We start from the raw sequence: 12,255 nt of genomic DNA, 5'->3' as shown, positions 1-12,255 counted from the left end.
TAAAACAGACTTGTTAATGCACTACATGAAATGCCATGTGTTAGTGGTAAATGGTGATATGTGACATCTTCTGCTACTGATGCTGGTAATTTCATACATACATAAAAATCACTAATTTCCATAATGTCTACAAATTGAAACAATAACGTGTGAACAAGTTTAAAGAAGTTTTATTATATGTCAAAGTGTGATGTATTTCTGACTCATCTGATGCTTCTAACTCTATTCTATCTTCTTTTATGTTAGCTAGCTTTCCATCTGTGTCAGTATTATTTTTCTTTTCTACTTTCATTAAATAAGGGACTGCTATAGTTAAAAAACACCAAAATATAATTAAAAAAAAGAATGCTACATGTTCATATTCTACAACATTTCTTTAAGCACATTCGTTTTGGACTTCCATCAACTCTAGCTTCAGCCATTTTAAGAAGATTTCTCTTCTTTATTTCACTTTATTCACAGCATGGAGTCGGCTCTCCTGGCTGTGACAGAACACCTCTAGTCTGCTCTGGACGCTGGGCAAATGTCGGTGCTGATCCCACGCCATTTTGCTTCAACGTCTGGTGGAGACGGGGATTGTCAGCTCAGCCTTGAAGTTGTTCACTTTATTCCTCAGTGAGAGGTCTTTTATGGTTAGTGTTTCCCCATTTGTCTCGGGCATCCACCCTATTAGACAAGGTGTGCCACAAGGTTCCTCCCTCAGTCCCCTCTTATTCAATCTCTATGTCCAACTGCTGGCTGCGGTGGCTGGAAACAGGGGACTGACCATGGCCTCCTTTGCCAACGACACTCAGCTGGTGGTGGCACTCTCTAGCAACACCAAGAGCGATGCCCTGATTTGGCTGTGGTCACTGAATGGCTGACCGCCAACTGCCTCCAGCAGAATGCCAGTAAATCAGAAGTGTTCTTGGTGGAAAAGGAACATGGTCTATGGAGTGAACATTGGTGGCCAAAAACCCTGGGTAGCCCCCCCCCTCTAAACTAGCCGTCAAAACCTTGGTGGTGTGGCTAGACTCATCGCTCAGCTTTCAAGTCCAAACTAAAAAGGTAGCAGGGACTTGCTTTGGGCTCCTCTGGGTGCTTAGACCCCTATTGGGGTTCTTTGATCCCCCTAAGCGCCAGACTATTGTTCAGGCAGCCATAATGTTCAGACTGGATTATGCCTGCTTTCTGTATCTGGGGGCATATAAGGTCGAGATTGCTTGGCTCCAAAGGGTACAGAACGCAGCAGCTAGACCGCTGATTGGCTTGCGCAGGTCTTGCTTGGTGTCAGGTACTAACCATCGGCTACACTGGCTATCGGTGGCTAGGAGAATTGATTTTAAGGCGCTTTGCATCACTTTGAAAACCCTGAAGTTCAACACTCCAGGGATACTGCCTAACCTAGTCATCCCATACATCCCCACCCGTCAGCTTCACTCACTGGGCCAACACTTGGTGAGGGTACCAAGGTTTCAAAGAGTGCGGGCAGGAGGCCGTACCTTCTGCAGTAGTGCATCCCTTCTTTGGAAATCACTGCCCAGTCACATTTGAAGCCATACTATCTATCTGGCTTTTAGGAAGGCCATACAAACACATCTTTTCCCCACTGTGTAGTTTCTGCCTTCTCTCTATGCTTGTGGCTCTGCTGATAGCGCTGGGATGCCCCTTTGCTGGGGCAGCTGTTGCGCTATAAAAATGGCAGTAACATAACATAACATTTTCGTAATTCTATTTCTTTTATTTGTTCAAGGAGATCTCACTTCCCCTTCATCAATCAGTTGTGTAATTTTTTCTTTGTCACTTTCTTCATTTACATCTAAATTCTAAAGTTCCTCAAGAATCACATAGGTCCACTCAGGCTATTTACATTTATTATTCAGTATTTTTAGTCTCCGACTTCTTCTCCTGGCTTTCTCAATTGATTGTTCTGACTGACTGGTAACTTCATTCACGTTCAGGTCTTATTGCACTTTGCTTATTTGCTGCCTGAACGTGTTCTTCTAAGCCTGTCTGTCCCTCCTCAGATTTGTGAATATGTTGGTCGACCTCTGTCTGAGTATATTTTTCTTTCGTTATCTGATCCTGCTCAGGGCTTACAGCAATCTCAATTTCATTTTCCTGAGCCTGTTATTCTACACCTATCTGGTCCTCTCTAGCTTTTTCCTATTCTAATCTTATTCTGTTGCTTGTTTTGATATTTACATCAGGTATGTCTATCACTGGTATCCAATCTCCCTGACTTGTGCTCGGTTGTTCTTGATCAGCTACCTCAGAATCAGTTATTCTATATTCATCAGCTGCATAACCTTCAGCACCCCCAACCGCTGGTATGAGTTGTTGGGTTCCTTCCTCAGGAGCTGGTACCCTTTTTGTATGACTAGCATGTATCCAGTTAGGCCAACTCTGCACATTTCACTGCTGTGGTTGTAACCAGTATAACCTGTCTCGGTATAATCTCACCTGGGTGCTAGACACGTTTCTCGGGGTTTGATTCTTCACTACCACCCAGTCACCAGGATTGAGATCATGTGCTTGATCCGGCTGCCTGGCAACTGTGTCTTCTCCAACCTGGTCAGCCAATCTTTTACAATAATCTAACACCAGATCATCAGTTATACTCAACAGTTTGTGTCCTGATATGAAGACTGATCTCTCTCATTGTTCTTCCCATAAGTATTTTATGGTGACTCAACCCTGTATTTCAATCAGGAATGTTTCTGAGCCCCAACACAGTGATGTGGATGTGCACACTTTTGCCAGACTTGATTTTATTGTGCCATTCAATTGTTCTACCACTCCAGAAGCCTCAGGGCGGTAGGCGCAGTGCCATTGTTGTTACATTTTAAATGCTTCAAAGATTAAACAAATTATTTCATTATTAAAGTGAGATCCTCTATCTGATTCCACAGTTACTAGAAAACCAAAACGTGGAATTAATTCTCTTCACAGTTACTTAGCAAATGTTATGCTGTCATTTCTTCTGGTAGGGCATGCCTCCACCCATCATGAGAACAAACAAACTATGACAAGAATGTACTTCAATCCTTTACATGGTGGTAACTGAATAAAATCTGCAACCTTACAAATGGTCCTTCTGCCTTTCCAATTCTTCCCCAACTGACCACTGTTTTCCTGCCTGGGTTTATCTGTTGACAAATTAAACATCTTGGCAAAGACTCTCTGCGACATTTTAAACTTCAGATTGTACCAGTTTTGTGACCATGGTACATCCTGGCCATTTGTGAGAGCAAACAATCTGGCATTACTGGTCTACCATCTGGATAAATGCAGACGTCATCTTCTGGTCTCCTTTGACACCCTGATTTTATCCAACCTTTCTTTTCACTCACTTCCACCTCATCCTGCAAATGTCTTACTTCATCCCATATTTCTAATGCTGAGAGTAGCATAAGTTGGCATCTGATTCCACTTGTTTCAATGTTCTTGTTTACTGCCACTTTGTTTCTGGCACAGTACTGGGCAACTTGGTCTGCGTATCAATTACCAGCTACCACATAGTCATCTCCAGACTGATGTGCAGCACTCTTGACCACTGCCACTTCCTTTGGTAATTGTATTGCTTCTAAAAGTTATTTTACAAAGTTTCCATTTTTAATAGTGGTTCCTGAAGAAGTCATGAAATCCCTCAGCATCCAGAGTTGGCCAAAGTCATGCACAACCCAGTTACCATAGTGGCTATCAGTCTAAATGGTTACTCTCTAACTTTTCCCAATCTTACATGCTTTAATTAAAGCTATCAATTTGGTTATTTGTGCAGATTTGACTCCTGGTAAGTAGAATGCTTCAACTACACCAGCCAATGTGCAGATGGCATGAGCAGCAATTAATCCTCCTTCCTCACGCCTCATGCACGAGCTGTCTACAAATAGCTCATTTTCACATTCTTTCAGAGGCTCTTCCTGCATGTCTGGGCGACAATCATGCTCAACTTTATCTCTCACTTCTTCCCCATGTACATCAGGCAATAGGGTAGCCGGGTTTAGGACTGTACACATGATTACTGACATAGTTTTTGCTCCTACGGAATGTGGGACATAAATATTTACGGGGTGTCCCATCACAATGGACTCACTCTGTTCAAGACTCATGCAAGCAGCAGCTAGGCTGACGCTACAGGGTCCAAGGTAGCAGAAAAATATGCTACTGCCATCGCATCAAACCATGTCGCTGAGTTGGTACTGGTAAGGCTCAATTTTCTTGTCTACAACAAAATAATGCAATGGAATCTGTGACACAATCATCTTGTGACTTTGATGTGACAAGCAAATCATCAATATATTGAACTAAAACTGAATTCCTGTGCATTACTAAAGCTTCTAAACACTTTTTAAAAATCTGATTAAAGATTGAAGGGCTTTCTGTGTACCCTTGAGTAAACCGATTCCACACAAAAATACGATCTTCAAATTTGAATGAAAAAAGATACTGGCTATCTGGGTGTAATGGGATGGAGACAAAGGCATGACATAAATCAATTACAGTAAACCATCCTGTATTCCATGGTATTTGATAAGGATTACTGCAGGGTTTGGCACTACAGGACAATAAGGCACCACCATTTTATAATTTTTTTGTAAATCCTGCACTATCTGATATTCCCATTAGGTTTCGTAATGCCAATTACAGGTGAATTACAAGGATTACTCATTATTTCTTTTAAAATGCCTTCTTCAATCATTCTTTCTAATTCTGCCATCACACCTGGTTTAATTTCAGGGCTCATTTTGTATTGTCTTGTGTTTGGGTCGATAGCACCCTCTTTTACAGTCACTTTCACCGGATATACATCTGCCATTAACCCTACTTCCTTTCCAGTGAAATCCCACACTTCTTGGATTTACTATTAGTTTCAATGCATCTGGTAAGTCGTCTTTTGTTATCATTGAATACATTTTGTCTACTTCTGTACCTTGTTTTGATAGCATTATTTTCTAAATACCATCTTCATCAGGGGTCTGAATCGCAACACCATCCGGTGTACAATAAATTGTTCAATTCATCTTGCACAGTAAGTCTCTTCCGAACAAGTTTACAGGACTAGAATCGCATAAAACACATTTTTGCATTTTCCTAAAATTGCCAACGCGTTCCTCCATTGGTTCTGTTATTGGAGTTCTAATCTGTCTATTTGAAACACCTCCCACTTAGATGGCTTCTCCCGAGAGGGGTAGGTTTGGGATGTCTGCTGTTACGTAACAATCAAAAAGGAGATACGCACAGCCAGAAGGTGCTTAACAAGGTGTAACAATTGGCGTGCTCCTGGGGTATCACTCACCAGACCAGAAGAGTGTAGAAATGAGAATCAAAAATGAAAAGCAGACCCTGTTTAGGGTCTGTCCCCCAGGTCACAGCATGAAAGGCCAGTGGTAGCTTATATAGTTGCACTCATTGAATTACATGATGAACAAAATAATTTCAACAGTTTATTTTGATGAAGTTTATAATTTTCAGATCATCCAATAAGTCTTGGTATGATGAATCGAATATGTTCAATAGTAGGCAAACAACTAAATTATTTCCCGATGCATTTCGGGCAACGCAGTGCCCTTCTTCAGGGATAAATCTACAAAGAAAACCAAAAAGAAAGGCGCTATATCCATCATGTGGTATTGAAAATATGCATATCACAGTGTAAAGATATCAGTGCCAAAGTGGTGCTCCCAATTACGAGGTGAATGCCGAGAGAGTGACAAAAAGAATAAATCAATTGGTAAATAGTATGTGAAATGGTGAACTAGCTGTACAGTCGTCCGAGATGCAAAACATGCTGGGTAAGTCAAAACGTGTATCAAACCGTGATGTTTAAAAATGGAGATAAATCAACAGTGAAAACCTAGTCGGTCTATCACCAGGAATAACGTGCCACCAAGGAAACAAAAAATAAATAAAGAAGACGAAGCTCTTCTTATTGCCAATTATCACTAGAGGTTCGACTCTATGTTGGTCGACATCGTCCAAAAAGTTGCGACGAGCCAAAAGCTGCAATGCAATGGAGTGTAACATTAAAAAACACGAAAAATGGTAGGGTGACAACGGATAGAATGGCGTGTTCATTTAACTTACATGCGGATGCAAGCGAAGTGCAGAAATGTGAAATCTAAAAGTCCACAGCAGCGTGTTCAGTGCTCGAGTCAAGTGTGGTGCTGTCGATAAACACGAGTGCATAATAGTAAAAAGAGACAAGAGTCGGAAGTGAAGTGACGTGAACGTCGCTGAAAGTGGCAGACATCTTGGAATGGGAAAATACAACAAACTAATAAGACTAAAACTTCAACTAAGCCAAGAAGGGATAAGTATTCCAAAGATCAGTGAAATGTACAATGAAGCAGGTGAAAAACTAATGAATAAGTACAATATAAGAAGATGATCGTAGTCATGGTATCAGAAACGTATATAGAGGTAACAAACAATATAGAGGAAAAAGAGTAGAGGTATAAAAATCCGGTTGATGACAGTATGAAAGATAGAAGTCAAAAGTGCAAGATGAATAATTAGGTATAAAGTATGGAAATGGAACAAGATATACAATAGTATAACGACTGATAATGCATGATGAAGAACAATATCACATGGTGTATAGAAAAACAAAATTGAATAGAGTAAGAAAGTCAATAGGAAAGGGTAACAGCAGTACATTATAGGTAGCAAAGAAATTCAATTCTGTCGTTAAGACCATTAGGCTGCATAGTGTTCAGATACCGGATCCAAAAGTTCTCTCTTTGGAGGAAACGGTTGTTCAAATCAATTCCTTCCTTATTGTCAACGTGTTTCAATATTAAGAACTTCAATTGGGAAATGTTGGGTTTCAAGTTAGTGAAATGGGCGGATAATGCAGCTTTAGTGTTTTTCAAGCGAATATTGCTTTTGTGCTCCAAGATTTGTGTTTAAATTTTGCGAGACGTTTTTCTAACGTAACATAAGCCACAAGGGCACTTGATCAAGTAGATTACTTAGGTCGTATTGCAGGTGGCATTAACCTTGAGTTTGATAGGTGAGACTTTCATGGGATGTTTCAAAGTGGTTCCACTTATAACATTATTGCAATTGCTGCAGTTTAAACAAGGTTGAAGGCCTTTGTAGTTTTTAGACAATGATGTTTGATCAGGTTCAGTTAACATATCCTTGAGGTTGGGACCTCTTACATATGCAAAAATAGGAGGTTGAGAGAATATGTTGTGGAAATCTGGTTCGGCTGTGAGTATGGGCCAGTGTTTCATAATGATTTTTTTGTATTGAAAACTCATTGTGGAGTACTTTGAGGTGATGACCATCCTGTTTTGTTGAGTTGTGATCTTTGGTGTTAGTAAATCTTCACTTTTGTGTTGAGGACATCTTTCTATAGCCTTTTGAAGAACTTCTGGTGGATAACCTCTTTTTCTGAATCTAGCTTGCATATCTTCAATTTGGTTGTTGTATTCAATGGGATCAGAAACTATTCTCTTAACTCTGAGGAATTGAGAGTAAGGAAGGTTACATTTCAAGTTTGGTCTGTGAAAACTATGAAAGTGAAGAGTGCTGTTTCTGTCAGTTTTTTTGCGAAAAATCATAGTTTGAAGGTGATCATCTTGTCGCATAATGTGTACATCCAAAAATTGAATGCTGTTTTGATGTATCTCATAGGTAAATTGAGTGCGGTCATCAATGGTGTTGAGTTGTGCAAGAGAATTGGATAAATCGTCTTTGTTACCTGACCATACAGTGAACAAGTCATCAATGTATCATAAGAACATTTTGGTTTGCGTTTTCCAGGGTTCATTGTGTATGATGTGATTTTCTTCAAATCGGTGCATGTAAATGTTAGCATATGTGGGCGCTGCACGATTTCCCATGGAAGTCCCCGAAAGTTGTAAAACCCAATCGTTGTCCCAAGTGAAGTAACTTTGGTATAGAGTAAAGTTAAGGAGTTCCAATACGAAAAGTTTGTAAATCAGTATCAATGTTTGATCTTAACAATACGTGTTCTATTGCTTCAAGACCCAGATCATGGGGTGTTGATGTATATAAGGATTTCACGTCCGCTGAGCATAACCAAATTTCGTCTTGAGGTTGGAATTGTAGTTGATTAATTTTTAGAATGAAATCTGCAGTGTCACGTACGTAAGTGCTCATGTTCCTGACAAACTGCTGAAGATGTCCGTCCAAAAATTTACCAATAGGTTCATGGATACTGCGTCGAGTAGATACTATGGGTCTGAAAGGAGGGTGTTCCAGATCTTTTTTGTACCTTGGGTAACATATAGATGGTAGGTGACTTAGGATTGAGTTGAATAAGAAATTTTTCTACTTTTTTAGTGATGGTTCCTTTGATAACCACATGAGAAATGATTTTCTTGAGTTCAATTTCGAATTGGCTAGTGGGATTGAATCCCAATGACATGTAGATGTTAGTGTCATGAACATGTAGATTGACTTGTTCCTTGTAGAATTGGTAGTCCATAATGATGAGAGCTCCTCCTTTATCTGCATTTTGACAGATGATGTTAGGATTCTGTGCCAGTTTACGAATGACAGCTTTTTCTTTGATTGTCATGTTAGAATGATGTTAGAAGATTTCTGAAATCTATGGCTGTTGGTTCAGTTTGTCTATTCCCTGTGCCCACCTCTCTAATTCTTCTGGAGATACAATAGTGGCTCTTTTACTTCCTTTAGATGTTTCCAATTGTATTTCTTTTCAACAACTAGGAGTAACTCTTCTCAGAGTTTCATTTATCTGTTCTCTAATTGGCAAATCCATTAACGAAATTACTGATTCACATTCACTGACTTGATCTTCAATTATTATGTTTTGTTTTCTAGGTTCTTTACAGGAGTGGTCATGACTGGTAGTTTTGGACAATTTGCCTTATCCCCATATCACCCCTTCTCGCCCCTTTCTTGGCTGCCCCTATTGCTGAGTTCTTAAACTCGTCATTAAGTGAAGGCAGTGTGCCTTTAGATTGGAAGGCCGCCCAAGTTCTTCCCATCAAGAAGAAAGATAAGGTGCCTGCCGAAGTGTTGTCCAACTACAGTCCAATTTTGCTACTTCCTCTAATGGGCAAAATGGCGGAGAGTCATGTGAACACGCAGTTAATGGACTACTTTGAGAAAAACAGCATCCTTGATCGCTCACAGTCCGGGTTTGAGCCTGACCTTATTTAATATCTACGTGGGGCCCCTTGCTAAAGTCATCTGAGAGTACGGCTTCATGCAGTTCTCCTACGCAGCCAATACACAATTACTCCTATCATTTGATAATGATATGGAGTCAGTCGATCAGCGTTTTGATAAAGGCATGTCTGCCATAGCCGATCGGATGACTGAACACTTCTTCCAGCTAAATGCGGACAAAACCGAAATCCTGCTGTTTGGTCCTATACTTATTTCCTGGACCCCTGCCTGGTGGCCAACAGTTTTAGGCCCGCCCCCTCTCCTTCCTTGGTGGCAAAAAATCTAGGTGTCCAGCTGGATGCACGGTTATCGATGAAAGATCAAATAATGACCACTGCTGGGACCTGGTATTATTCCTTGAGCCTTTTGCGTGTTCATTTAGCTGCCCCTCTCAGTATGTAGAACCCTAGTTCAGGCTCTGATAATAGGTCGCCTCAACCATTGTAATTTTTTACTGACCTCTGTGAACGAGGCGCTTCTTAGCAGATTGCATATCGTTCAGAATGTGGCCGCACGCTTAGTCCTTAATAAACAACCTTGCACCTCCCCTGGGCCACTATTGAAATTTCTCCATTAGCCTCCTATCCGCCAGAGAATAAAGTTCAAGCTCTGCTGTTTTACTCAATGAGACATTTTCGTTGCAAGCTCAAGCTACATGGCGGATAAGTTTAAACTGTATTGTCTGAACCGGTGTCCCAGATCAGAAGGTAAAGGGCTGCTGGTGGTCCCTCGTTTTATGAAAATTCGATCTGGAGGCAAAACGGTTGCCTATCTGGCTCCAAAACAATGGAATTCCTGGCCAGAGGAGTTATATAAATATTCTAGTTTCGCTCGCTTCAGAAAACTTCTGAAGACGGAATTTTTCAAGGCTTGAGCTATGGAAGTCTGTGCCTGTCTGTTCTGTTTTCTATGCTAGCATGGAGATACCCATGCGCGGGTGATTCCTGCGCTGTACACATTCCTTTCACACATACATACATACATACATATAATGGAACAACAGAACCTATGGTCGCTGGTATGGTCAAGGGTTCACGGTGTACACTCAGTTGGTTTATTTTCTGTATTAATTCTTCTCTATTTTTATTTATTGCTTTCCTTTCCTTTTCCTGGTGTACCCTTTCGTTTATTGAATCATGCAATACTTGTGGAACCAATGGTGTTTCTAAAGCGGGGCACTTGGAGTAGTCCTACTGGGTCCCTCCTGATATGGTGGAGAATTCTTTGCTAGGATATCTTCCATAAATTCATCTTCTGATTCCCCACAACCTGTCATTGTTAAATGCTTAGGTCCCCATTAGGATGGTGGGTGGATCATCCCCGGATAGCCACAGCTGCCTCAGCGGGGGCTATCCGTCCGCCATCCTTGCTGCAAAGACCCCCTGCCTTATTAACATGGCTGGGGGTCTGCGGCGGATGGAAAGACCGTCCGCTACTTTTCCACCTGGTCGACAAGTGATTCACTCATTCTTTTAGGGTAACAGCCTCTATAACTCCTAATACTTCTAGATCTGTCTTGCTCAAATGCCTCTGTTTCCCATGTTTCTAAAGCTTCATACTGTGTTAGTCTGGGTCTGGACTCTAATTCGTTCCTCCTCATCCTTAACCCCTTCCATGCTCATGACGAGCTGACCTTGTCATGAACAATGGAAAATCATGGAATGCAGCACAGGAGGAAAATATCTCTAGCAGCCAAGGTGTTAAAGTTTAAAGAATTCTCCCATTGAACGTACCATTCTCAGGAAAAGCTTATATTCCATCAATTTTAGTATATTCAATCCAATTGTCTAACCACACACTGGTATGATAGCCTCTTCCCATCATCATAAATGAGGCAGGAGTCTTAGGTGGTGGAATAAGTATTTCCTCTCTAGTCTTAATGGGCTTATCTTTTTAATTCATTTCTGATTTTCTGCACAAGCAAAATTTGTCTTTTCTCTCTGTATATTCTAGGAGAAGATCCTCTTATATGTTCTTCTCTTACAAAACCAAAATATCTTCTATCTGGGCGATTCCCTATTAATGTTGGATCGTATTTCCACATACAAACTCCACTGTCAAATTCTAATACTGCTTCTTGTTTGTTAACCAATTAGTCCTTTTGTTTACATTCAGTTCTCACCAATCCTGTTGAGACTTTTAATCTTTCATCCAATCAAGCTAAAGCTTACAAAATTTGCTTAGCCAATACTAGCGCAGCTTTATTGTGACGTTAGTATCACTCCTTACTACTGACCCCTCCATTACAAACTCCATCAATTACATGCCCGCTGTCTCAACCAATCCCACCTCGGCACTCTGTGACATCAGCACAACTCCGGCAGCTGACCCTCCCTTCACTAGATAATAAGAGAACTCATTTTCATTTAACCTTTCACCATGATTTTCATTAATAACAACACAAACACATTTGCTACTCTCTGTTTCTTTAAACTATAGAATGGTTGATTTATTTTGCTATGAGTAAAACCTTTGGCTTACTCTTCATACACTCTTCGTACTCTTCATTCAAGCTCAGAAGAACCTGCTAATTCTCTAGTGTTACCCTTTCTATGTGATAGAACTCCAGAATTTCACCAGAGAACTCTTTATTGCCAATCACTCTCACTTATTCTCAAAATTACTATTTCTAAACAGACAAGAAACCTCACTACAGTGTGGTTTCCATCTACCACCCGCTGTACACTTCCCAGGATTTTTCCAGACAACATAAAACAATATACAAACGGGTTTGTTAAAACATAAATCAATAACCAATAATCACCAAACTAATATATAAAAACTATAACTCTGCTACCAGCAAATTGATCCAACGGGCTACCAACCTGCGAACATCTATCACTATATAATCATCTGTGCCCATATACACATTTACTCATATAGGATGGTTATTACACCTAGGGGTCAATTTTTATAGATGCTTTAATTAGGATCAGTTTTCACTGATCATAAACAAGCCTTTCCTTTTAGTCAATGGACCTATTTATTTGGAATTAGTTGATGGTGATATGACATAGATTAATGCATCTCCTATTTATTGAATAACCACAGACTCTGGAAAAGTGTAATTGTTTTATCTGGTTATATCATATGAGCAAAACAAAT

The sequence above is a fragment of the Lissotriton helveticus genome, chromosome 4_2, assembly GCF_964261635.1.
Source record: "Lissotriton helveticus chromosome 4_2, aLisHel1.1, whole genome shotgun sequence".
Lineage (NCBI taxonomy): Eukaryota > Metazoa > Chordata > Amphibia > Caudata > Salamandridae > Lissotriton > Lissotriton helveticus.
Note: the sequence above shows the minus strand (reverse complement) of the source record.